The following is a 23,930-nucleotide window of genomic DNA, read 5'->3' on the forward strand; positions in this document are numbered from 1 at the left end:
ATCTCAGATGAAATTTCTTTGGAGATCCCTCCAACTGAACTGCAGATCTCAGAACCCCAGCCATGAAGAGACTGTGTCAGCCAGTGGATTCTGAATAGGTTTCACTGCGTTTGGAACAGTGAGATTGGCAGCAATTCAGACCTATTGAATTATCAAAACTGTTTGAGCAGAAACTTTCTTCATAAATCCAAGAAATCAACATTTTCTTGTATACATGATTCATCTTGAATGTAAACAGACTGAGATATAGAATAAAATTTTGTGTTTAATGACTATCAGAAGTTGGAATTTTGCATTAGATTCCAAACTGTTATGATACATATAGGTGTTATACATTACATTGGAATCATTAAAAGTTTCCTTCTGTGTTTCTTGGCCATGAAATATAGACAAGGTATTTAGGGTTTATGTATATGTAATAGTATTGTAAAGACTCATTTTGCTTTTCTTCATAGTTCCTGAGATGGAGGTTGGAAAACATAGATTTAGTAAATGCTTACTGAGCATCAAAATCATTGAATAACTATAAAATTGCAAAAGCAATTCAATTAAAAAGAAAGGGAATACTTAATTCCCCTAGTTTTTTTTTTTTCTCTCCAATGAAATTTTATAGCCCAAGGGAAATATTCATTTTGCACTTCAACTCCTTATGGTTGAAACTGCATGGGGCTTTGTGATGGATATGTTTCCTTAAGGTTGCCTTTGTCTAACTCTTAGCAACTCACCAGGTGGCAGTGACTGTGAATAAGAATTCAGTTCTTTAAACATTCCAGTTAATGCAGTAGTTCTTTAGACAGTGACAAATACCAAGCATTTCTCCATAGTTTGTGGCAGTTCTCTTAATAGGTTATCCAGAGGGAGTGAAAGCTCTCATTTGGCCAACATTTAGTGAATGCTATTTTCTGATTATACAAAATTACTAATTTAGCATGACTTAACTTTTAATCAAATTATCTTCATCCCACAGCACGATTACTTTTTCAAATAAGGAGTATTATATATTTTAGCCTAGCAAATATTCCAAAACTGCCACCCTTTAAGTTATGAATTTAGCCAGTATTACTGATTACCATATTGTGGTCTAAGCCTACACGAAGACAACCATGTCTTCTGCAGGCTTCTGATTGTACTTCAGTAATATGCTCAAAGCATGTGAATATCTTGCCACTCATTTTGACCATCATTTTCATCATTTTTCTGTTCTTAAAAAAATTAATATTCAGAAATATGTTGCAATCTAACTATTCTATAAAGTGCAGTGAATAGGGCCTAGAATGGTAGACTAGCAGGTAAAGTCCTCGCCTTTTACATGCCAGGATTCCATATGGGCCCTTGATCTAATCCGTATGGCTTCACATCCCATCCAGTTCCCTGCTTGTGGCCTGGAAAAGCCTTGGGATCCTGCTTCTGCATGGGAGACCCAGAAGAGGCTCCAGGCTCCTGACTTCAGATTGCAACAACTCTGGCCATTACTGCCACAAGGGGAGTGAATCAAGGCACAGATTTTTCTCTCTGTCTCTCCTCCTCTCAGTATATCTGACTTTTCAATAAAAAAAAAAAGTGCAGTGAATTACAACATTCTGAAAATAAATTGATTATCCTTATTCAGAAGTGATTTTTCTCCCTTCCTTAAAAATCTATATATAATCTAGTTTTTATTTGCATTTGAATGTAGTAATGCACTTGACAATCTGTTTTCACCTGTTTATTTCTTTCAGTTCTTCTATCATTTACTTGTTATTCATTGAAGTGTTCAATAAGCTGTAATGAAGTTCATTCTATATGGCAGGGGCCATTTCAAGGGACAGAGAAAATCATAGCAGCATGAGGCAGCCTTTTTCTTTTAAGGATCTTGACCTCTGGGTTTTGAATTTAGAACATAACAACTCATGCTACAATTACTCTGGTCTTCACAAATACTAGAATGAAAGCAAATTGAGAAAATAGACTTAGTCATATTTATTCTCAGATACCCTTTACTCACCACAGAACATTTTACATAATAAGCATCACAATAGCTTTTGATGAATGGATGATTTATACTTACATAGTGTTTCATAATTTACTAAGTATGTTAGAATAAATTCTTTCAGTTCTCATTTTGACCATATAAGAGTTAGACACAATTAACTCCATTTCACATATATAACTAAAATTTGAATGCTCATTTATACACAAAGTGTATTGGAAATGTCAAAAATTTCTTGCGTTATAAAAGGAAAAAAATCTACAATTTGTTACTCAATATGAAAATTTATTGTTCTATATGAAAAAGATTATGCTCATATTTTCTACGAAAATAGCAAAATCATGATGACAAAACAGCCACAATTATGTGAAATTAGGCAATACTATATGCTTTGCAAAGTCAGAGAATTTCTATTAAAAATACAACTGAAGGAGCAAAAAATAGTAACTTCTAACCTTGATACTCAATATGATAAAAATATTAATAATCTGCTATTGTTATCTGCTACTATTATTTACTGTTATTCTAAATACCTTTCTTTATATTTTCTTCCAGCCATGGAGTATCTAGTCTGCTTCTGTAGCTATTAAAATGCTCTTCAGTGATTATAGAGGATATTCAATTTAGAAGTAAAAGAAATTACACTACTAGATGATTTTACATATATGTAAAACTAATACCAGCTTCTTAAGGTTAGAGATTAATGACTTATTTACTCTCTACAGTATTGCTTTCATGACAAACCACTCCCTCAATCCATGGCAACGATTTTTCCATCTCCTGAGCTAGACCTTACGATCTTCTCATGATTCGCACAAGTACATTTTTCCAAAGTATTGTGATATATGTTTTAATGTACACCTATATTTTCTTTAAAGGTAATTGCAATCATCCCAATAGATTCAATTAAAAACTATATTTTGATCACTGTCAAATTTCTGGTTCTTTCCTTGGCACAAGTATGGACTAGGAATGGATGCACCGAGCTGGACCAGACTCCAACACCCTCTGATGTCCTGGAGGACTAGGTAGATGTCGGATGGACTAGGCAAGGTCTCAGCCCTTACTTTATCACGTGTGAGCCGTATGTGGGTATGGATGAGCCATGGCTAGGCTGAAACATCCAACAGCAAGAACTAGTTTGGGTTGAAGGCCAGTCAGGAATAGCCATTGTTCCTGCTAGGACAGGAAGTGAACTGAGTAAGGCTGGCTCATGGATCCCGTGGTATGTGCAAAATCTGGCATTGGGAGAGGTTCTGATGGGGGAGCCTGTGCAACTCCTCAGGCAGGACACAGACCCTGCAGGTAAACACAAGAAGCACAATAGGAAACAGCCCAGAACAGGCCATGGAAAGTTACCCACTGGCATACATATGGCATGGGTCGGGAGCAGACCAGGCTGAATCAGTTCATGTCATCCACTGGCAAATCCAAGCACCAGAAAAGAGTGTGGGTACAGCCAGGTTCTGTTGCGACAAAAACCAGTGCACATTGCAAATGCCAAGGTAAGGTTGCCTGTATTAGATGTGACCACAGGGCCCAACCAGCAGACATGAGAACCAAGAATGGAGGGGGTGAAGCTGGCAGGGGGAATAAAGGGGGGTTCCTTGATGGATAGTTACTCCCACTGGAGAACGTGAGCTGGGATGGGATCAGACCCGACTAAGCAGGGCTACAACACCTGTGGGCCTCATGTGGACTAGATCAGGGAAAAGCCAGGCTGGGCTGATATTCCTCCTGGTGCAAGCATAAATTATTGTGGGTGAGGGTTGTTTGGGCTTAGCCACAGCATCAGCTGGCAGAAGCTGGCACTAGGGTCTAATTCTGTCAAGTCAAACCACAGAACCACCTGAAGAGTGCATAATTCGGGAGTGGGAGATGTCTGGGAGGGAAATAGTGGGCACCTCCTTCTTTTGTTACCGCTCCCCCTGGGGAGGGGGGCACGAAAACTAGGACAGGGGCTGTGGTGGTTAGACAGACACCCAACAGCATGTGTGTGGGCTGCATAGTGGAGCTGGTTAGATGGAACTAAGCTTCAATACCCATTGACATGTACAAGAGCTGAATGGGGTGTGGGACAGATTGGACTACTGCTACACATACTGGCAAACCAGGGTAGGGGAGGGCCTGGTGAGGGTAATTGTGGGTCGCTCCAACTAGGCTGTAGCTTCCACTGGTCTATGTGAGAGCTGAGTATGTGCTGGGCAGAACCAGGCCAAACTTCAACACCCTTTGTTTCCAGTGGAAGTCAGGGCTTGAAACAGAATCAACCCAGCAATTGCAACCACCAGCTGATCCGGGCGAAGGACTGTGCCAGGCCCCTTACTTGCTAGTACATACAAGAATCAGGTCTGAGAACACCTCAGACAAAGTTTCTTTGGAGATCTCCCCAATAGAAATGTCAGATTCAGATCCCTAACCAAGAAAACACAGAAGACAGAACAGGTCAATCAACCATCTCAGCTCTATGTTGGCAGTGAAATACTGGGCAAATGGAGACTCTATGATGGAGTATGTCAATTAGTGGATTCTTCGGTGACCCCATCATGCTTGGAGTGGCAAGATTGGCAGTAATTCATTACTGTTGAACTATCAGAACTACTTGAGCAAGAACCTTGGAGCATGCCCTATATCCAGTACCTGGGGTGGGTGCGTAGGAAACTGGGTGGGGCTTCTCCCTTAATATCCCCCTTTATACATGAAGGAAACTATGGAATAATAGTCTTACCCACTTTCCTGTAGCCCTTGAACCTTTTTACCCTTATTAGCTATGTAAAGTTTGTCAAAAATATAATAATAATAATAATAAGATGCATGTAAAAAAAAGGAAAAAAATATCTGGTTCTTATGATTTTTTTCATTTTCTGAGCTTTAACTTGAACTACAAAATTACTTTGAAACTATGAATAAAATAACTAAATAAGAAACTACTTATATCTGGTCTAGGAACACCTCAGACAAAGTTTCTCTGTGGATTTCCCCAATAGAAAGGTCAGACTTAGGACCCTAACCAACAAAAGACAGAAGACAGAACAAGTCAATCAACCACCTCAGCTCTATGTTGGCAGTGAAATACTGGGTAAATGGAGACTCTAGACGGACTATCTCAATCAGTGGATTCTTCAGTGACCCCATCGTGCTTGGAGTGGCGAGATTGGCAGCGATTCATAACTGATGAACAATAAAAACCACTTGAGCAAGTTTCTCAGAGCATGCCCTACATCAAGGACTTGGAGTGGGTGAGGAACTGGGTGGGGCTTCTCTCTTAATATCCCCCTTTACCTCAGATACACGAAGGAAACAAGATGGAAATAATAGTCTTTCCCACTTTCCTATAACCCTTGAACCTTTTTTCCCTAGTTAACTATGTAAAGATTATCAGAAATATAATTTAAAAATAAAAAAGAAACTATTTATTAAGACTGATATTTTCCCCATTTTGAGGTGTATGGAATCCAGTTGAATATAAACCAAAAATTGAAATGTCTGTGAAGAAGTCACAGGATGTAGTTAAGAACCCGCATTTTCCTATTAACATACTGTTAATCAATACCATGTCAATTAATGCCATAAGGTTGTAAATGGTTGTTGATGTTATGTCGGGGCTTTTAATTGATTGGGATGATACTTTGGTGGCTTTACCTTCAGACCAGAGATGGTCTCACCAGGAAATCATTGAACCCACTAGGTTAATAAGACGATGGACTTTATGCTTGGTAAATACTTCCAATGAAAGAACCTCAACTGAAAAAAAGGTTAATTTCTCTTTTACCACATTTTTCTCTCTCCCTTAAGCCATATCTGCATTATGAAGAACTTCAAAGTTCCAGTTCAAATTCAGCCTTAACCCACTGCCTATGGCTTCATATCTGGCCATATTAATGAAAAAAATGTATTATCAATGTTCTTTAGGATCATGATCTGAATTATTTTATGAAAATAAATTTCTCTTCTATGTTTAAAAAAACAGACTGATATTTTCCAACTAATTATTATCTTACTTTGATAGGTATACTAATTTCATTAAGTCACAGCACATCAAGCTATTGCAGTACCATTTTTAAAATTGTTTTTATTCCTTAAGTGAAATGATATACGCAGGAAAATAACAGAATATTTTGTACCACTCATTTTGCTGCTTTGCCGGTAGTGACTGTGTGTGTCTGGAAAGTTGTACAGATTCTGGGATAGAAGTTTGACTGTAAATGACTTGTATTACAAAAGAAATCAATATAGGTTCAATCTAATGTTTATTTCAGATATTTGGAAACTTTGGGATATTATTTAATGAAATGGGGAAATTCTGAAAAAGAAACCTCGTGGAACAAAAATTGGGGTCTCTTTTGGTAGTTCAGTTTTCTGTGAGTTGTGTGTATCCAAAATGAGTTGCAAGTGCTTGAAGTTAAAAGGTTGATCCAAATGAAGGATTTTGATTTTGAGGTTACCTAATGGATATTTTTGAAGGATTCGTTTTACTCTTGCTTGAAAGGCAGAGCAAGAAAGGAGAGAGAGAAAGGAGAGAGAGAGAGAATCTTCCATTGTTTGGTCACTCCCCAAATGGCCACAACAGAGCTGAGCTAATCCAAAACCAGGAGCCAGAGCTTCTTCTGGGTATCTCACATATGTGCAGTGGGAGTCAAACCATTCTTTGCAGCCTTCTCTGGCCATAAGCAGCAAGCTGGATTGTAAATTGAGCAGCAAGGACTAATACTAGCACCTATGTGGGATGCCGGCAGCATCGCCACAGAACCACCACATGGATTTTAGTGATGAGATTTGAAGAATAACTCTGAGTAGGGGCTAGGCAGGAAAAATTAAGTCTGAATCTTTTAAGACTCAGTTCTTGATACCTCTCAAAACAACCCAAGCTAATACTGCATGATTACCACAATATTAAGAAATTCAATTATTTCACCTGTTGATAAGATCACATCTGAAAAATGCATTGTAGTTGATTAGCTCAGCACACACTTGTCACATCTACTAAATTGTGAGCTCATAAAATCTAGCAATCACAAGTGATCTAAGAATCTTTGTACTACACCTACCTATTTATGTAAATGTTAAGTGTCCCACCGTGCTTCAGTGAACTATATTACAGTGTGGTCCTAAGCAAATGCATTTGATGCTCACACAGATCTTTCATACAGGCCTGGTTTATCTTTCCTCATCAGATGCATCATTGGCTGCTAATGGTTCCCATCTACACATTTCTACTTTTGGCTAATGGAAATGAAGTTTCAGGTTATAATGCACTCCCACCCTAGTTCCATCAGCAGTAGGGTACTGATGGAGTCCGTGGAAACCTGACTCCTTTAGATCCTCAGCGCAATCTATGTGCCTGCTCTTTAAAGAATCAGGCTGGAAACACATATCTTCTGAAATCATATCTTTACACAGCATTCCCTCCTACCCCATCACTCAGTTTTCTCTTGAGAGCCCTCCTTTAATGAACCACTTCAACAAAAATTTCTGCTGAGGACTCTATTTCTATGAAACCAAATATAAGGCAATTGTCAAGGCACAGATGGATAACAGATGCATACATCTGACCCTTGAAACACTTCTCCAATGTAAATGAATTTCTTCAACTTCTAAATTATTCAGCCTTTCTAATTCAGGATTTGGAATGTTGAAGAGATTTCTTATATTCTTCTCAGGCTTGTGTACAAATGACTCTGGAATATCAGATAACCATTCTTTTCCCTATCTTACACTTCACCAAAATATCAAATTACTTTTTTCCGAGGTAGGTAATCACACAGGACATATGAACCCTCTAAGTTACAATAAAAATACTACATAAAAGGTTAAATAAATTTCTATAATATTTTAAAGCTTCACTTGTTTAAAAGTTTCTAAGCTGCTATAATAAAAGTTTTGCTGTAGGGCCTGGCGCAGTGGCCTAGTGGCTAAAGTCCTCGCCTTGAACTCCCTGGGATCCCATATGGGCGCCAGTTCTAATCCCGGCAGCTCCACTTCCCATCCAGCTCCCTGCTTGTGGGCCTGGAAAGCAGTTGAGGACAGCCCAAAGCCTTGGGACCCTGCACCCATGTGGGAGACCCAGAAGAAGTTCCTGGCTCCTGGCTTTGGATTGGCATAGCATCGGCCGTTGTGCTCACTTGGGGAGTGAACGATCAGATGAAAGATCTTCCTCTCTGTCTCTTCTCCTCTCTATATATCTGACTTTCCAATAAATAAATCTTTAAAAAAAATGTTTTGCTGTAGATAGCATCCTGTGGTTTCATCATGCAATTTTATCTTCTTCCTCAATAAATCATGGAATTATAAGTTTTATCTAGTAGCTTACACTTTGGCCAACATGATACATACAGCATGTACCTCAGGCACTTTACATTGCATTGGGAAACTTTGGATGCAGCTTCCTTATTTGCAGTACACTGGGAAAAATGGAGAAGTCCTGAAAAGCAGGACAACACAACAAGAATAGAGAGAAATAGGCTGAGGACAAATGGTGCCTGGAAAACAGACATCCGAGAAAACTGAGGCACAAAATATAAACGCCAGACTGCAAAACCTTGTTTTCCTTGACTCTAAGCTTCCCTCTCTGATCAGACAAATTATAAAAGTGGAAACGAAATCCCTTGGTAAAGTTCATATACTATTTCTTATCTCATATGAGAGAAAACCCAAAGTGACATTTCACACTGTGGGATGACAGTGTGGATGTGAAGAAGATGAAATGTAAATATTTTGCCATTGTTAAAAGTTAGTGTAAATAAAGACCTCGCCAGCAAATTTATCAGTGCCAGTGATTTTAAAGAGACAACTAAACTGACCCAGTCTCTTGTGTATCATTGTACCTTGGCTTTTTTGAACAGACAATTCCTTTGCATTAGTGTTTGTACCTTTGTCCACACACACACACACACACATACAGTTATGCACATACATACATATATGCACAGATACATATATCTACACACACATATATATGTATACATACATATATACACATATGTGTGTGTATGTGTGTGAGTTATATTCAAAGATACAACCTCATCTTTTAGTATAAGTACAGATAGCATACCTCTCAGGGGTCTATATCTCTGAGTCTACACACATTGAACAAAGAGATTATTATAATAATGGTTTGAGATTCTATTGATATTCTAAACCCATTGATGCTTTTCCGTTAGACAGGAGAACCCAAAGCCAAGTTTACAGGCTTCCAGAGAGAAATATGTGTTGTCTTTTCACAGGGTGACATTGTTACACGTATAGTCACTTTCTCATCTTTAATTCTGTTTGTCCAGATGCCAATATTGCAAGCTTTTTACTCTGCTGCTGTGCTTCTGGCATTCTCCAGGTGACCCATTGAGGGAATCTATTCCTTGCTACAGCAAACAATGCATTTCATGAAATGGTCCCAGATTATGCACCATCTCACCTGGAGAGAAGTAATGGTTTGTACTGGGGTTCCTCATCTTTTTTTTTTCAATAATTATATCATTCCCATGATTGTTCTGAGATATGAAAATTTGTATCCTATAGAAACTATTCAATATTGTTGTTTTTAAGGTTTTTTTGTTTGTTTTTGTTTTTGTTTTTGCAGATTTTTATTCTGGGAACTACTCTAAGGAGTTAGATGAGCAATTCGGGTTATTACCCAAAAGTCCTTTTTCTCCATTGAGTCTAGAGCCATTCCATCTCTACAGTCCCACAAGCACACACATTTTTTTTTAACTAAAGATATTAGTGAAAATTATTACTTCTGAAAAATCACAGCAACACCAAACTTGGTGTATATAGATTTTAAAATTTAATTTTGTTGCATTATTTTATTTACTTAATATGAATACATTTAACATGTCACAATCAAAATTGAGAAACCTAGTGGTTTTTCACACTCTAACTCCCTCCTACTGTACTCTTACCCTTACTCATCCTTTTTTCTTCCTTCAGTTTTTACAGTGATATAATTTAACTTCACAATCACAGGCTAATCTTCATGAGGATAGCAAACAGCAAATGGAAAGATAGAAAAACACATCCTTTGTCAAGAGTATAGAGAAGGGTTGTAGATAGATTTTAAAAATGAAGTATTTTGGTGTCAGGTGTAAGTTCTTCCTATCTCATTAATTTCTTCTTGATGGTTGTTGATATCACCAGCCAAGAATCTGTGAAAACAAGTGATAAAGAACAAGTGACCAGGGCCAGTCAGAATTTGGGTGTGGTTGAATGTCAGCTGTATAATCATTGAGCTTCTACAATATGTAATACACTGTGGCAAGTATTCTATAAGTATCATCACTTAATTCTCACCAATTCTGACATGAACAATATTATTGTCCTTTTTATAGTTGTTTGATTTCACTCTCCACGATTTTTTTTGGAGATTTAATTAGCTCAGATAACCTGGACGATAAACAGCTGTAATCTTGAACAGATAGCAATATACTTTTCCCAATTTGAAATATAAGGAAAATTAACAGTACCATCAAGAGCAATAATGATAGGATGAAATATAAGAAAGATAATTGCTTCATCCTTTTTCAATTTTTGATGATTTTTAAATAGTTAATTAGGGGTAAATTGGGTGAGACCATTTTTTCCAAATTTTCTTTTTCTTCCTCCTGTATCTGTAGGAAGCAGGAAGACAGGTGGAGAAGCTGCACCCTGCCTCCCAATCACCGCAGTACCCATGGACAGGGAATAGCTATATGGTATCAACACAGGGTCTCTGATATGGAGCACACTCCAAGGGATGTGCTTAAGTGGTTTTCATAGTTTTGAAATGCTGTCTGTCTAGCCCATCTACTGATGAAGAAATCCTTCCATGGTCCATTGGCTGACATGGTCCAACTTAGAGTCTCCGTTTGCACAGATATTTGCTGTCATCACTTGGCTTGCTCTGACCTCCTTCCTTTGTTCTGTTACAAGATGTCCACTACAGACCCCAATGGACTGTAGCATTCACAGTTTGCATCTGGGCATGCTGTCCACGGCCCCATCTTTTACAGTGAGTGGGACCAGTTGTGACACATACACTCTACAGTCACTCCACAGATTTTGGAATTCTCTCCATGGTTGGTGTTCTGAGCAGCAATTCAGTTGTGAGGGTGGGGAGTTCCCCAAAAGCAGCTCATCTGAGGTGATCCCAGACCTGACGTTTTTTTTTAAAGATTTATTTTTATTACTTTTTATTGGAAAGGCGGATATACACAGAGGAGAGACAGAGAAGAAGATCTTCCGTCCGATGATTCACTCCCCAAGTGAGCACACGGCCGATGCTATGCCGATCTGAAGCCAGGAGCCTCTTCCGGGTCTCCCACGCGGGTGCAGGGTCCCAAAGCTTTGGGTCGTCCTCAACTGCTTTCCAGGGCCACAAGCAGGGAGCTGGAAGGGAAGTGGGGCCACCAGGATAGAACTGGCACCCATATGGGATCCCGGGCGTGCAAGGCGAGGACTTTAACCACTTGCGCCACCGCGCCGGGCCCCCAGACCTGACTTTTAATGTGCTTGTTATTATGGGGTCTGGCTTATTCTAGAACCCACATCAACCTACATATACACTGGTATTTGCTATTGGTGGGTTAATTCTATCTCAAGTCCCATTTCTTTTTCCTTCCTTCTTTTTTTTTTTTTTTTTTTTTGCAAATCAGTGGATGCTGTGGCCCAGCCCAACCCAGCCCATCACACACTCGGCCCTCACATATACTAGCAAGAACTATAACCTAGTCACAGCGACGCCTGATAACCCATACCAGTCCTGCCCACAGCCCTGGTTCCCCTGCTTCCCAGTATGTGCAGCAGATTGCCCAGTCTGTTATTCATCCGATTCAGCTTTTGTTCACACTGATAGGCATTGAAGCCTACTTCAGCCCAACTGACCTCATTATCCAGCCCACACTCATGCTGAAATGTGCTATCACCTATCTAGCCATGCCCTCCCTGAGTCCTGATTCTCATGCTCATCAGTGAGAGTTGCAGTCCATCAGAAAGGTGCCCAGTTTCCCCACTGGACCCATGAGCATTCCTGGCCCTTGCACTTTCCAGGTGGTTCGGGGTAGTCTTTCTTAACAGGATATGTGCCCTTCTCCCCCAACCCCTTCAGTCCATGAACTTGCTAGCTGACGCTGCAGCAAAGTGTGACCACCTTGCACTTACCCCAGTTTTCCTGTCAACTTTGTATATGGGTCATATCATTCTCTGTATCATTCCAGTTTTAATATTCACGTTGCCAATATAAACAGTCTTTCATTACTTCTGACTTACTACAATGCTTTTCACAGTTGCCAGACATGTGTAATTTTAACTCATGTGTTTCAACTCCAAATTTTATATCTTTACAATTACTTGTTCTTATTCTATGATAATGTTCCTTCAATAGTTGTCTTCTCCAAGAGGATGGAATATCCTCTTAACAAACCTTAATTTTAAACTCTATTCACAAGACTGAAATTTACATGAAAATATACATGTGTTAGAAAACTTTTTTCTACGTGTTTTAACATTGTATCTCAGTAAGAGGTAAGTATTTTTTCAAAAAAATATTTACTTATTTTCTATTGAAAAGTCACATATATAGAGAGCAAGAGAGACGGAGAGGAAGATCTGTCCCCTGTGCTGATCCAAAGCCAGGAGCCAAGAGCTCTCCCAGGTCTCCCATGCAGATGCCGAGTTACAAGTCTTTGGGCCGTCCTCGACTGCTTTCCCAGGCCACACACAGGGAGTCGGATGGAAGCAGGGCTACCGGGATTAAATCTGGAGCCCATATGGGATCCGGGCGTGTGTGAGGAGAGGTCTTTAGCCACTAGGCCATTGACCAGGGACCACATTAAGTATTTTAAACTAAAAAACAAACTTCAGATTAACTGATCATTTTATTTCTAGTAGTCATATAGATAAGAAATTAAGTTGACTCTGATGCCTAGAGACTGAAACAAGACTATGGATTTTTAATGAGGGTTTATGGAGGCTGTCTTATCCATTGCACTGTGGATGTAGCAGATCCTCAAAAGCATTCACAAGTTCCAGATAATACAGTTGAATATATACATTTGGCAGAAGACACAATCTCCTTACGGAACACTAGATCCATGGAATAGAAATTATTATACAGGGAAATGCCAAGTGGAAGTTGTTAACACTGCTTCTATCTATGAAATAATGGAGAAAGAGAAATAAAAAGTATCCCTAGAAGAAAAGCAGAGGATTTTTATGCATTCCAGATCTTGGAAGATACAGCAATGGTAATACACATGATATCTATGTAATTCACATATTTGCTTGTAAAGAAGACAGATGGATTTTGTGAAATTAAAGTAGAATCGTATAAACTTAACCAGGTGGTGCTTCCATTTGCAGCTGCTGTAGCAGATATAGTTTTATTACTTGAGCAAATTAATTCAGTGGCTGGTACCTAGTATGAAGCTATTGATCTGAAAAATATGTTTTTCTCTAAAGCTTTCCATAAGACACAGGGGAAAAAAAGAGTTTGCAACACAGTTCTGCCACAGGGTTAAGCCAACAGTTTTGATTTAAGTAGTGATTTGCATTTAAGGGTTCTTAATTTTTTTTTCCCCTTGCACCAGACACAAATATTGAACTGTTAAATGACGTTATGCTGATTTAACCTAGTGAGCAATAAGCAAATAATACAGATTTATTCCTAAGAGGTTGTTTATATACCAGACAAAAACAAATCCATCTAAATTTCAGAAGCCCTCTGTCTCAGTATAATTTGAGGAGCCTTTTTATGTGGGGCATGTTGATATATCTCTTCAAAGGAGAAGGATTTTATCTGCCTTCTATTTCCAAAAAGAACAGCACAAAATGAGCTTCTTTAGATTTAAAAATGTTTTCCTCATACTTATCATCATTGCTGGTTTAACAACTGGCCTCAATAGCTGCTGGTTTTGAGTGGGAACCAGAAGACAGACATCTCTACAATATATACAGTAACTGGTCAAGCTGATCTGTCACTAGATTCACATTCTACACAGTAGATTGAATGCCATTTTGAAGTGTCAGTGTAAGCCAGAAATGGTATTTGGAACTTTTAGAAGGTTCCTATAAGTGAATTGGAATGTAACCATTAAAGATTATTGAACAAGGTATTACTATAATATATAATAATTACCCCCCTTTGAATGAGAACCATTGACCTTCACATGGAAATTAATAGAAACTGAATACTTGACAATTGGCCATTGAGCTACCATGTCACCACACCACTACAGTCCACTATGGGGAAGAAATGATGAACCTTCATCCACATGAAGTTAACAAACCTGTAACAAAGGTATTGATGTGACCCTAGAGTGGTGAAAAGGAGTGTTCAACATCTTCCTGCAGGAATAAATGCCAGCTTGTATCCTGTGTGGCACTAATAAAAGCACAATAAGGACTAGGTCATTGTTATTATGGACAGTAGCAATAACAGTGATAAAAATGGCATTAATAATCTCAGGTATTATTTTAAAAATCAGTCTTCTATGAATGACTGATTAATGAATTATATCACATGAACTTATTATGAAAGGCACAAATAATTAGGAGATGCAATGAAGTAGAATTCACATGTAAAATCCTTATATTTGACATCATATTATCTTATATTAAAAAAACATACATGACATTTGGGGATTTGTTTATTCTCCTTAGCATGGTAGTCTCCAACTCAATTGGTTGGCCACAAACACTTGCATTTTTTTTTTTTTTTGTATAGCAGTATTTCATTGAGTAGATGAAGCAGTTTCTTTCTCCAGTCCTCTGTTAATATGCATTTAGGTTGCTTCCATGTGTTTGTGATTATTGATTGTGGTGTGACGAATACAGGAGTACGGCTTACTTTCTCATGTACTGTGTCTTTTGGATATATTCCTAGAAGTGGACTTTCTGGGTCATGTGGTAGGTGGATTTTCAATTTGTTGAGTATTCTCCATACTGACTTCCATTGTGGTTGTACCAGCCTGCAATCCCACTAACAAGGAAGTACTGTTCCTTTTTCCCTCCACAAACTCACCAACAGATGTTGTTGGTAGTTCTCTGTATGTGGGTCACACTTACTGGAGTTGGGTGGAATCTCAGTGTTGTTCTTATTTGAATTTCTCTTATTGCCAGGGAGCTTGAGCTTTGTTTCACATGCCTGCTAGCATTTTGGATTTGTTTCTTTGAAAAGTTTCTGCTCCTTTACCCATTTCTTGACTGGTTTGTTTGTTTTGCTTTTATGGAGTTCTTTGCATATTCTAGAAATTAGCCCCTTGTCTACTGTGTAATGTGCAAACATTTTCTCCCATTCTGTTGGTTTCTTTTTTTTTTTTTTCCACTTTGTTTCCTTTGCTGTGCAGAAGCTTCTTAGCTTAACGTAGTCCCATTTGTTTGTTTTTGGTCTTGACCTGTTTTGCTTTTGGTGCTTTATCTAGGAAGTGCGTGCCTACACCTATGTCTTGCAGAGTATTCCCACCTGCTTCTTCCAGAAGTTTGATGGTTTCTGGATGTAGGTTTAGATCTATTATTCATTTAGATTTGATCTTTGCATATGGTAAAATGTGTTGCTACTTATATGTGCAGATTGTTAATCAGTGGTCCCAACAGCATTGTTTGCAGGATCCTTCCTTTTTCCCTTTAGTTACATGGAGTCTTCTGTGTTTATTAATGTGTGTGTGTATATATACAAACTTAAGCATAATGCAAATACCTTTACTTTTTCTGTATTATGTTGATTATTAGAGAATTTTTCTTTAGTACAGATAAGTATCAAAGAAAAGTGTCTTTACTTTTTCTTTTCATGTTCATTATTAGAGATTTTACATTTACTACAAAAAAATATCAAAGAAAATATACATGTGAAGAAAACAGGTTTTTTTTTTTTGGCCTATAAATTTGAAGGTTCACAGTTTAAGTTTCAGTAGTCTGCTTTGGTACCGCCTTGTGGTGAAGTTATATAATGGTAAAGCATTGTAGAGGGATGATGATATAATAAATTATGAAAAAAATAAAATGCCTAGGTCTAACATGACTTTTAAAGCCAACCAGGATATGCAAAGTGTCTTCTGAGTTTTTGCTTCCAATGATCAAAAACCTCCCCATATGTTCAACTCCAAAGCACCATAACATTTACCACTATGTGAATCTAACCATCCACAGTAGTTTAGAAATTTTATTCTTTCAAAATATAACATTAAGTAAAATGGAATATATTGTCACTGTATCAATATTTACACATGGAATATTTTTATCATAAAACAAACTTTTAGAATAACAGACAGTAAACTTCCCGCAGGATTTTATGTACTGTTATCTCAAAATAGTTTTTATATTTTGGCTTTTTACAGGATTGTTGCCTCATGTTAGATGGAATGAAATCTTTGTCCTTTTATCCATTAGAAGATGAAATATACTTTAAGGAGTTTTATACAGATTCCTGGTTATCAATGGATAAATTTATTGTAGTTAATTTTATATGTCAAATTGACTGAGTTATTGGATGGTCAGATAGATGATATGTATTTAATCCCAATATGTTTGTAATGGCATTTATGCAATAATTTAGCATTTGAATGCCCAGATTGAGTGGAGAAGATCACTGTTAACAATACCTAGACATATTGTATAATCTTTTGAAGACCTACATAGAAGATAAAGATAAAGCAAGGGATTTTTATTTGTTTGTGATGGGACATCCATCGCACATTGGTGCTCTTTGTCCTTAGGACTTTAGACACAAACCGAATTACACTAATGTTTTTGGTTGTTCTCCAACTTGCAGAGAGGAGACAGTGCAATTATCATTATCATATAAGCCAATTCCTAGAATAGATCTTCTTTTTATATCTCTATCTGTCATCTATTATCTATGAATCTGTGGTCTGCAACTTTCTATCAATTCTGTTTCTCTGGAGAACCGTAAGCAAAATAAATTAGTGAAAACACTTTGTGTTCCTTCAATATAAGAGCATCTTCTAGTCATATCACTTAGTTTATAAAACATTTGAAATAAGTTGTGATTTTTTTTAATTTGTAGTTCATTCAAGATTTAAAAAATTGCAATATTCTATGGAAACATTTTCCCTTTCTTAGTTGGAACATTTCTATAAATAGAATAACCTTTTTTGAAATTGGATTGACCAAGAATGGAAACTATATAAAAAGATACAGTTCTCAAATTTTTCATGTAGTGACATTTTACCGTACTAGATAATTGTATTATAATATTTCAGTAACAATTAATTATTTTTCTCAAGCTCCTATCATCACATATTCATGGTTTTAAATACTTGGACATATTTTTTACCAATTCCAGTTATTTGGTTTTTAAAATGTTTAAAATTTTCCCATATTACCATATTTCCAATGATGTCTCTGAATTGACTCTTAAATCCTCATTATTCTAATTTTTAAATGTTAAGTTTGTGTTTTCTTTGTGTAAATGGAAAAGACAGAAAAAAAAGAGAAAACTCTTCCTTTTAGGAATACATGATAGAGAAAACAGATGGAGGGAATCTCTCAGAATAAAGAGACTTATTTGAGGTGAAGGATAGTTAATTGAGTGCTTAAAATGAATATATACAAGAAAAATTGTGAAGTCTCCAAATTGGTCACAAAAACATTAAAAATGGTGATTACTTTAGAAAAAAAATGGATTGAATGATGAAATAATATCTTATAATTTTGATGTGGTTACTGTAGTGTTAGCCTTATTTGAGGGAGTTCTCTATATTTTATAATTAAAAAAATTTTAAGTTGTTCTTAAAAGCATCAGAAACAAAAGTCTAGTGAAAATCTTGAAAATATTATTACTTTTTTTTTTACATCAAATAATTAGGTTTAATTTGCATTTACCAAATCCAGAGGAAAGTGTTGTGTCATTCCTCCATGCATTGGAGACTCAAAATTTATATGGTAAACAAAATAATGACTGGTCCATGTGGCACTAGAGTTACCTACACAGATGTTTCTCAACTTGCCAGAATATTACTGAGGACTTTTTGACAGTAAGATGATACGAAAAAATTGCTTGCAGTAGAAAACTTGAATTTTCATCTTTGTGTAGACTAAGGATGTATGGCACAATACTTTCTCACAGTCCTGGGCAGCAGTAGCCAGTCAGATGTTTGCAAGAGGAAACATTGCTTTATAAACATTTATTATACTGTACTTAAAATTTAGTCATTAGACTCTATGTAGTACATCCAGCTTTTAACTTAGTGATATATCCAATATATATATAGCCACAACAGCAACAGCCAGAACTGTGCTGAACCAAAGCCAGGAACCAGGAACTTTTCTCAGGTTTCTCCTGTGGTATAGTGTCCCAACACTTTGGGCCACCCTCTATTGCTTTCTCAGACCCAAAGCAGGGAGCTGCGTGGGAGATGGAGCAGCTGGGACATGGAGTCCATATGTGAACCCTGCCTTTTCAGATGGAGAAGCCAGTTGAACCAAGCTACTGGCGCCCTGTCAGTTTAATTTTGCCCATCTCAAAAATGCACATGACATAAAAGTTTTACAAGACATTGTTGATTGTAGAAAACATCAAAAATGTAATCAAATAAGTGAAAAAACAAAATTATATTCTAATTAAAAACTCACAGTGTCAAAGTCAAATAGTGACTTTAATCTAACTCTTTTGTTCATGAGTTTTGTTATCCTGTCCAATTTAATTTCTTTGTGTGAAATTTTCTCATTCTGGAATTGAAATTTCATTATTTATCTTTTTTTAGATATACTCATGTAGAATATTTTACCATAAAGTACATCAGCATATTTTCTGTTGCATGGACATAATAAATAACCTGGTATTGTATTATTATTCTTACTCTAGTCAACTAAATACTTTCAAGAAAAGTTGTATCTTTCCTCTGAGAGCCTTGCAAATTAATCTTGCAAAGGATACTAATAAATATATGACCCTTTGTGTGATTCCTCACATTTATATTGGTAGTAGGAACCATCACATGTTCATTTTAATACATATATTCATTTTAATATATATGTATATATATTATAACTACATATATATTTGGAAATTTACAATGTAGAAATGAAAGTTTATTGCAGAAAAGTAAAAATCAACTTATAAAAGTATGGTTAAAAAAAAAGTATGCTTTCTGTTTTGCTTCAAACATCACCTATTATCCTCTGCACCTTTCCTATCTACTGATGTGCAATGAACTGAGAGTTACCATGTTTGCTGTATAATAACTTCCCAAACTCTCTTACTGGTCAGTGTACTGAATAATTCTTCCATTTAGTGCTTGCTGCCTTGGTTAGATTTTCATCTCCTGGAGAAATGAAGATTTGTCTTGAACTCCAGCACTTATCTGACTGCCTGTATTATAAACCTGATGACTTGTCACAAACATCTTTGTGGAAGGATAGAGTGGTTGCGATTTTTAAAGCTAAGACTATTATGCCAATTTAAATGGGTGAAACCGCTTGCACTGAATTCTTATTCCATCAACAAGAGCACTTTAAATTTTCTTGCAGGATTGAAAAACACTCTCTAGTTGAGTGACATCTTTAGGAAAACCAATATCTCAGTTCAGAGATTCCATTGCTAAGAGACTGGGGAAAAAAAAAACTTTCAAAATAAAACAAACATAATGTCTGTCTTTATGAGGACTCAGCACGTTCCTTGTTTTAGCCCTGCACAAGCTAAATAAATTTAATTGCCTTTTCATATGTCAGAGCTGCCTTGTCCAGAGGGACACAATAAGAGAAGCTTATACAAGAACATTTTACACTGTAGCTGTTTCTGGAGCAATGGTGCTTGTGTCCAGGACTGTCAATTAAGCGTATTTTCCCCCAGCACATATTCATTAAGATACAGTTGCCAACTTTATTGCCACTGTGATTTTTTTTTATTATATACATTAGTTCTGGTTGAAGGACAATTTAGAAATGTTTTTATGGGGAATAAAGAGAACCTCTGGCTGAATGATTTTTCTATCATTTATTATATTAACAGTGCAAAATGGCACTTTGCCCCTGATGATACACTCTTATCTACATCTAACTTAGTCAAATTCCTTGAAGATCTTTCTTGAATAACAATCTCTCAGCACAGAACTTTTTCAAATCCAGCTCAGATAGATTGCTTTGACTTGTGTTAAAGATGTGTTACTGAATATCAGTAGACACAGAAAATATGCAGCAAATAACCAAAGGGATTTTATTATAACATATGCTAGAGAGCCACCAAAAGAGTGAAAATGGTTACTGCGACTATGCAAGCATGGAAATGGATCACAGAAGAGGACAAAGAAACAGAATAAATGAAAAAAGCAAAACACATAACAGGGCCAAAATGTTTAAGGATAAATGTTCATAAAGATCATGTTTAATGTGACTAGTTGTTTGTCTTCCAGCCTTGTCTGTGTATTATTCTTAAGAAAGAGTAAAAAGTACCCCATTTGGAAGGTGATGACCTAATTTGAGCCACAAAGCACTCACCGCTTTAAGCATGGTAAGGATGTACCATGATTAAATTGAGAGATTTCAGTCCTCAAAGCAATAGATAACACATTCACGGTTGGGCATTACTGTACAGCACTCACTTGAAATCTCAAGGAATCATCATTGGAGAGGGCGGTAGACAAGGACATCACCAGGATGCCCTGGCTGTAGAACCTGGGGAAACATTTCTGGAGCTGCTAAGGTGACTTTTAGTATCTCATCTGAATCATGACAGGTAAAGAGAAACAGACTCCAAGACAGACAAAAAGCACGAAGGATATTTATCAGTGAATTCTTGTATCATTGTGAAAGTGAAGAAAAGAAAATGGGAATGGACAGACAGGAGTCAAACTGTAATATAATATTGATGAGTCTACGCTGGATTTTGAAGACAGGTTGAGAATAGGCTTGTGTGACTCCTACTCATTTATTTGCTGTGAGCACGGGACTTAGTGAGTGGAGAAGAGGCAATTTTCTTAATTGGCAGCTGCAAGGGTTTATATCAGAACAATACTTCCAGATGCAGGTTGGATCCCAGATGTTTGATCACAGTTCTTAAAACACTGGAAATAGAACTTGCTCAAAATGATGCTGTAATAATTAAATGTAATTAACCCATATCTGGACATATGGCCAAGGCTCAGTAAACAGAAGTTAAATGTGTACTTGCAAAATTAACCAAGAATTTTAAAAACTTTGGAGTATACAAATCTCTGTGTACTTCTGCTAGCTTATTTTTATCACTTTGAAGATAGAACAAATGTTAAAAACAATAATATCTAATATGTAATAACTTCATAATATAGATATCATATGTATGCCATTTATCCAAAGAGGAAACTGAGTGTTGTATAAACCAAAAGACTTCAACACAGACCACACAGAGCCAGGCCACTGCACTGCCTTGCATGTGCAAGAATGGAGCTAGGGCAGGCCAGGCATGGGGTCTTTGGGGATGCCCTTGCTAGGCTGTAGCACCCACTCTTGTATGTGAGAGCTGGGAATGGGAATAGACTGGATCAGGTGAGGCCGTAACACTTAATGGCAAGAGCTGGGATTGCAGCATCCTAAACTAGGCCATAACATATGTGCACAAGTGTTGGGACTGAGGTTGTGAGGGCTGGGGTAGGCCACGGTACTGCCAGTGCACACAGCAGTAAGGGCTGCAGATGGACAGGCCACTAAGGATCTATGGGTTCTCCCCAACTAGGCAGAATTAGTTACTTATTAGGGTGAAAACTGTCAGGGGGGCAGACTGGGTGGTTCACATGAGAGTCAGAGATTGGCAAAGGACTGTTCAAGCAGCTGTATGCACCAGTAATTGTGTTGGCTGATGTGTGGTGAGAGCTGAATCTGTGCCTGTACCTGCTGGCACACAAGAGAGCCACATCTGAGGAACCCCCTAGGAGAGGTTTCTTAAAGAACTTCCCAACCAGCTGGTATGCTCAGCTCCTGACATCAGGAAAATTATACAGACATGTGATCTGACCCCCAGAGAACATAGTTAAGGAATGTGGCATCCCAGCTGCTGAAATAGAGAACATACCCAGATGTATGCAGAAGGAAAGACAGCAGCTAATCTAAACCAACAGAGGAATTCCGGTGTTTCTTCAAAGTTGCAAAGGGCAGGATGAATAACACCCCAGTCTAGGTTTTATAACAAGCATGTAGGTCTGTGGACACACTGTATTAGATATTGAAAGCTAAAAGACTTTCTTTCCCTCATCAGAGTATCTAAGATGATTTCAATGTCTCTTTCCATCCCCAGCCACTGATGTAATATGACAGCAAGGAGCAGTGCCTCCCCCTGTCCCACCACTCTAAATACAGGAGGAAAAACTAAAATGTTTGTGTCACCCACCTTCCCACACCCATAACCTGCTCCATCCAAATCAGAGGCCCAAGTGAGGCCTACCTTTGTAATAAACATTAAAATGAAATTAAAAATCTTTTTAGGATATTTACAAAATCAATTGCAAAGAACCAACATTTTATATTGCATGTTCTTTCTTTCTTTTTCTATACAGAATGAAAGTAAGGCTTGAAATTGAAACATCTGCTCTGATCATTGCTAAAATGCTTATAAACATATTTAGGCAAACTTAACCCCTGTGAAGCACTTCTCTGCATGTAACTTACAAAAATTCCCCTTTGGGACAAAGTAAAAAAACATTATAAGAAAGTGTGTTGAGGCCCGGCGCGGTGGCGCAGTGGTTAAGGTCCTCGCCTTGCACGCCCGGGATCCCATATGGGCGCCGGTTCTAATCCCAGCAGCCCCGCTTCCCTTCCAGCTCCCTGCCTGTGGCCCGGGAAAGCAGTTGAGGATGGCCCAAGGCTTTGGGACCCTGCACCTGAGTGGGAGACCCGGAAGAGGCCCCTGGATTTGGATTGGCATAGCATCGGCTGCTGTGCTCACTTGGGGAGTGAATCATCAGACGGAAGATCTTCCTCTCTGTCTCTCCTCTCTGTATGTCCCCCTTTCCAATAAAAAAAATAATAAAAATAAATCTTTAAAAAAAAAGAAAGTGTGTTAAAATCAGCTGTCTAAAGATGTTTTACTGTGTTTAGAACAAGCAATATGAGGACTTAAACTTTCAGAGAAAGTAAAAATGGATTGGTAAGCAAAGAACATTGCATAATTTGAAAAGAGATTGATGATCAGTTTACATAAAGAGCTACTGAAGCATTTTAAAACAGAAGAATGATCTTAAGAATATTTTGAAATCTTATACTAGAAACTCATGGTTACTAAATGGGAGTACAAAGGAGTAGAAGTGGAAGCCCTATTCACAATTCCAAACTAAACTATTGAAATAATAACAGCATATATAAAGAGTGTAAGTGCAAGAAGTACTGAACAGATAAAATAAAATATTTGTTCCATTGTTTAAGAAAGTTATGAATATTTTTTTAAACAGCACCTTTTGTATCCTTGTAAAGTTCCCCACGGATGAATGCAGAAAAAAATACAAAATTATCTATAGAATTCTTTCATATTTTAAAGAAAAATAAAAACACAAACACATTTGTCTCTTTTAGTATACCTTTGATTTCCATAAAAACTCAAAGTTTACTTTGAAATTTATGATTCCCATTGTTTTTCTTTCTTCTGTCTTGACTTTCTCAATTGATGTACTTAATCCAAAGTGGATTTTTTTTTAAGTACCATAGTATCCTTTCATGCTAAAATTAGAATCCTCATGTTAACGCAGTAACAGGCTGAAGGGTATTTATGTAAAAGTCCAATACAGATGCGAATGATTGACAATACCGTATACTAAAATGCTTATTACAAATATCTCACCTTTATAGCTACATTCTCTAGATTGGCTTTAGGAGAGCAATTCACTCTTAATCAGAAAATAGGAAGCAAATTAGTTATCCTGTTTTTTTTTTTCTTTTTTAAGAAAATAGTCAGTGTAAGATTTATCCTCACCATGGTAGAGTAGCCAGTATTTGAATTAACTTGGACCTCATTTTAATTAACTAGAGCCTCAAGTGTTCTTTTATGCAAGCAAATCCTAATTAACAAAAA

Source organism: Ochotona curzoniae, unplaced genomic scaffold (assembly GCF_017591425.1).
Source record: "Ochotona curzoniae isolate NIBS_2020 unplaced genomic scaffold, NIBS_Ocur_1.0 contig_4612, whole genome shotgun sequence".
NCBI lineage: Eukaryota > Metazoa > Chordata > Mammalia > Lagomorpha > Ochotonidae > Ochotona > Ochotona curzoniae.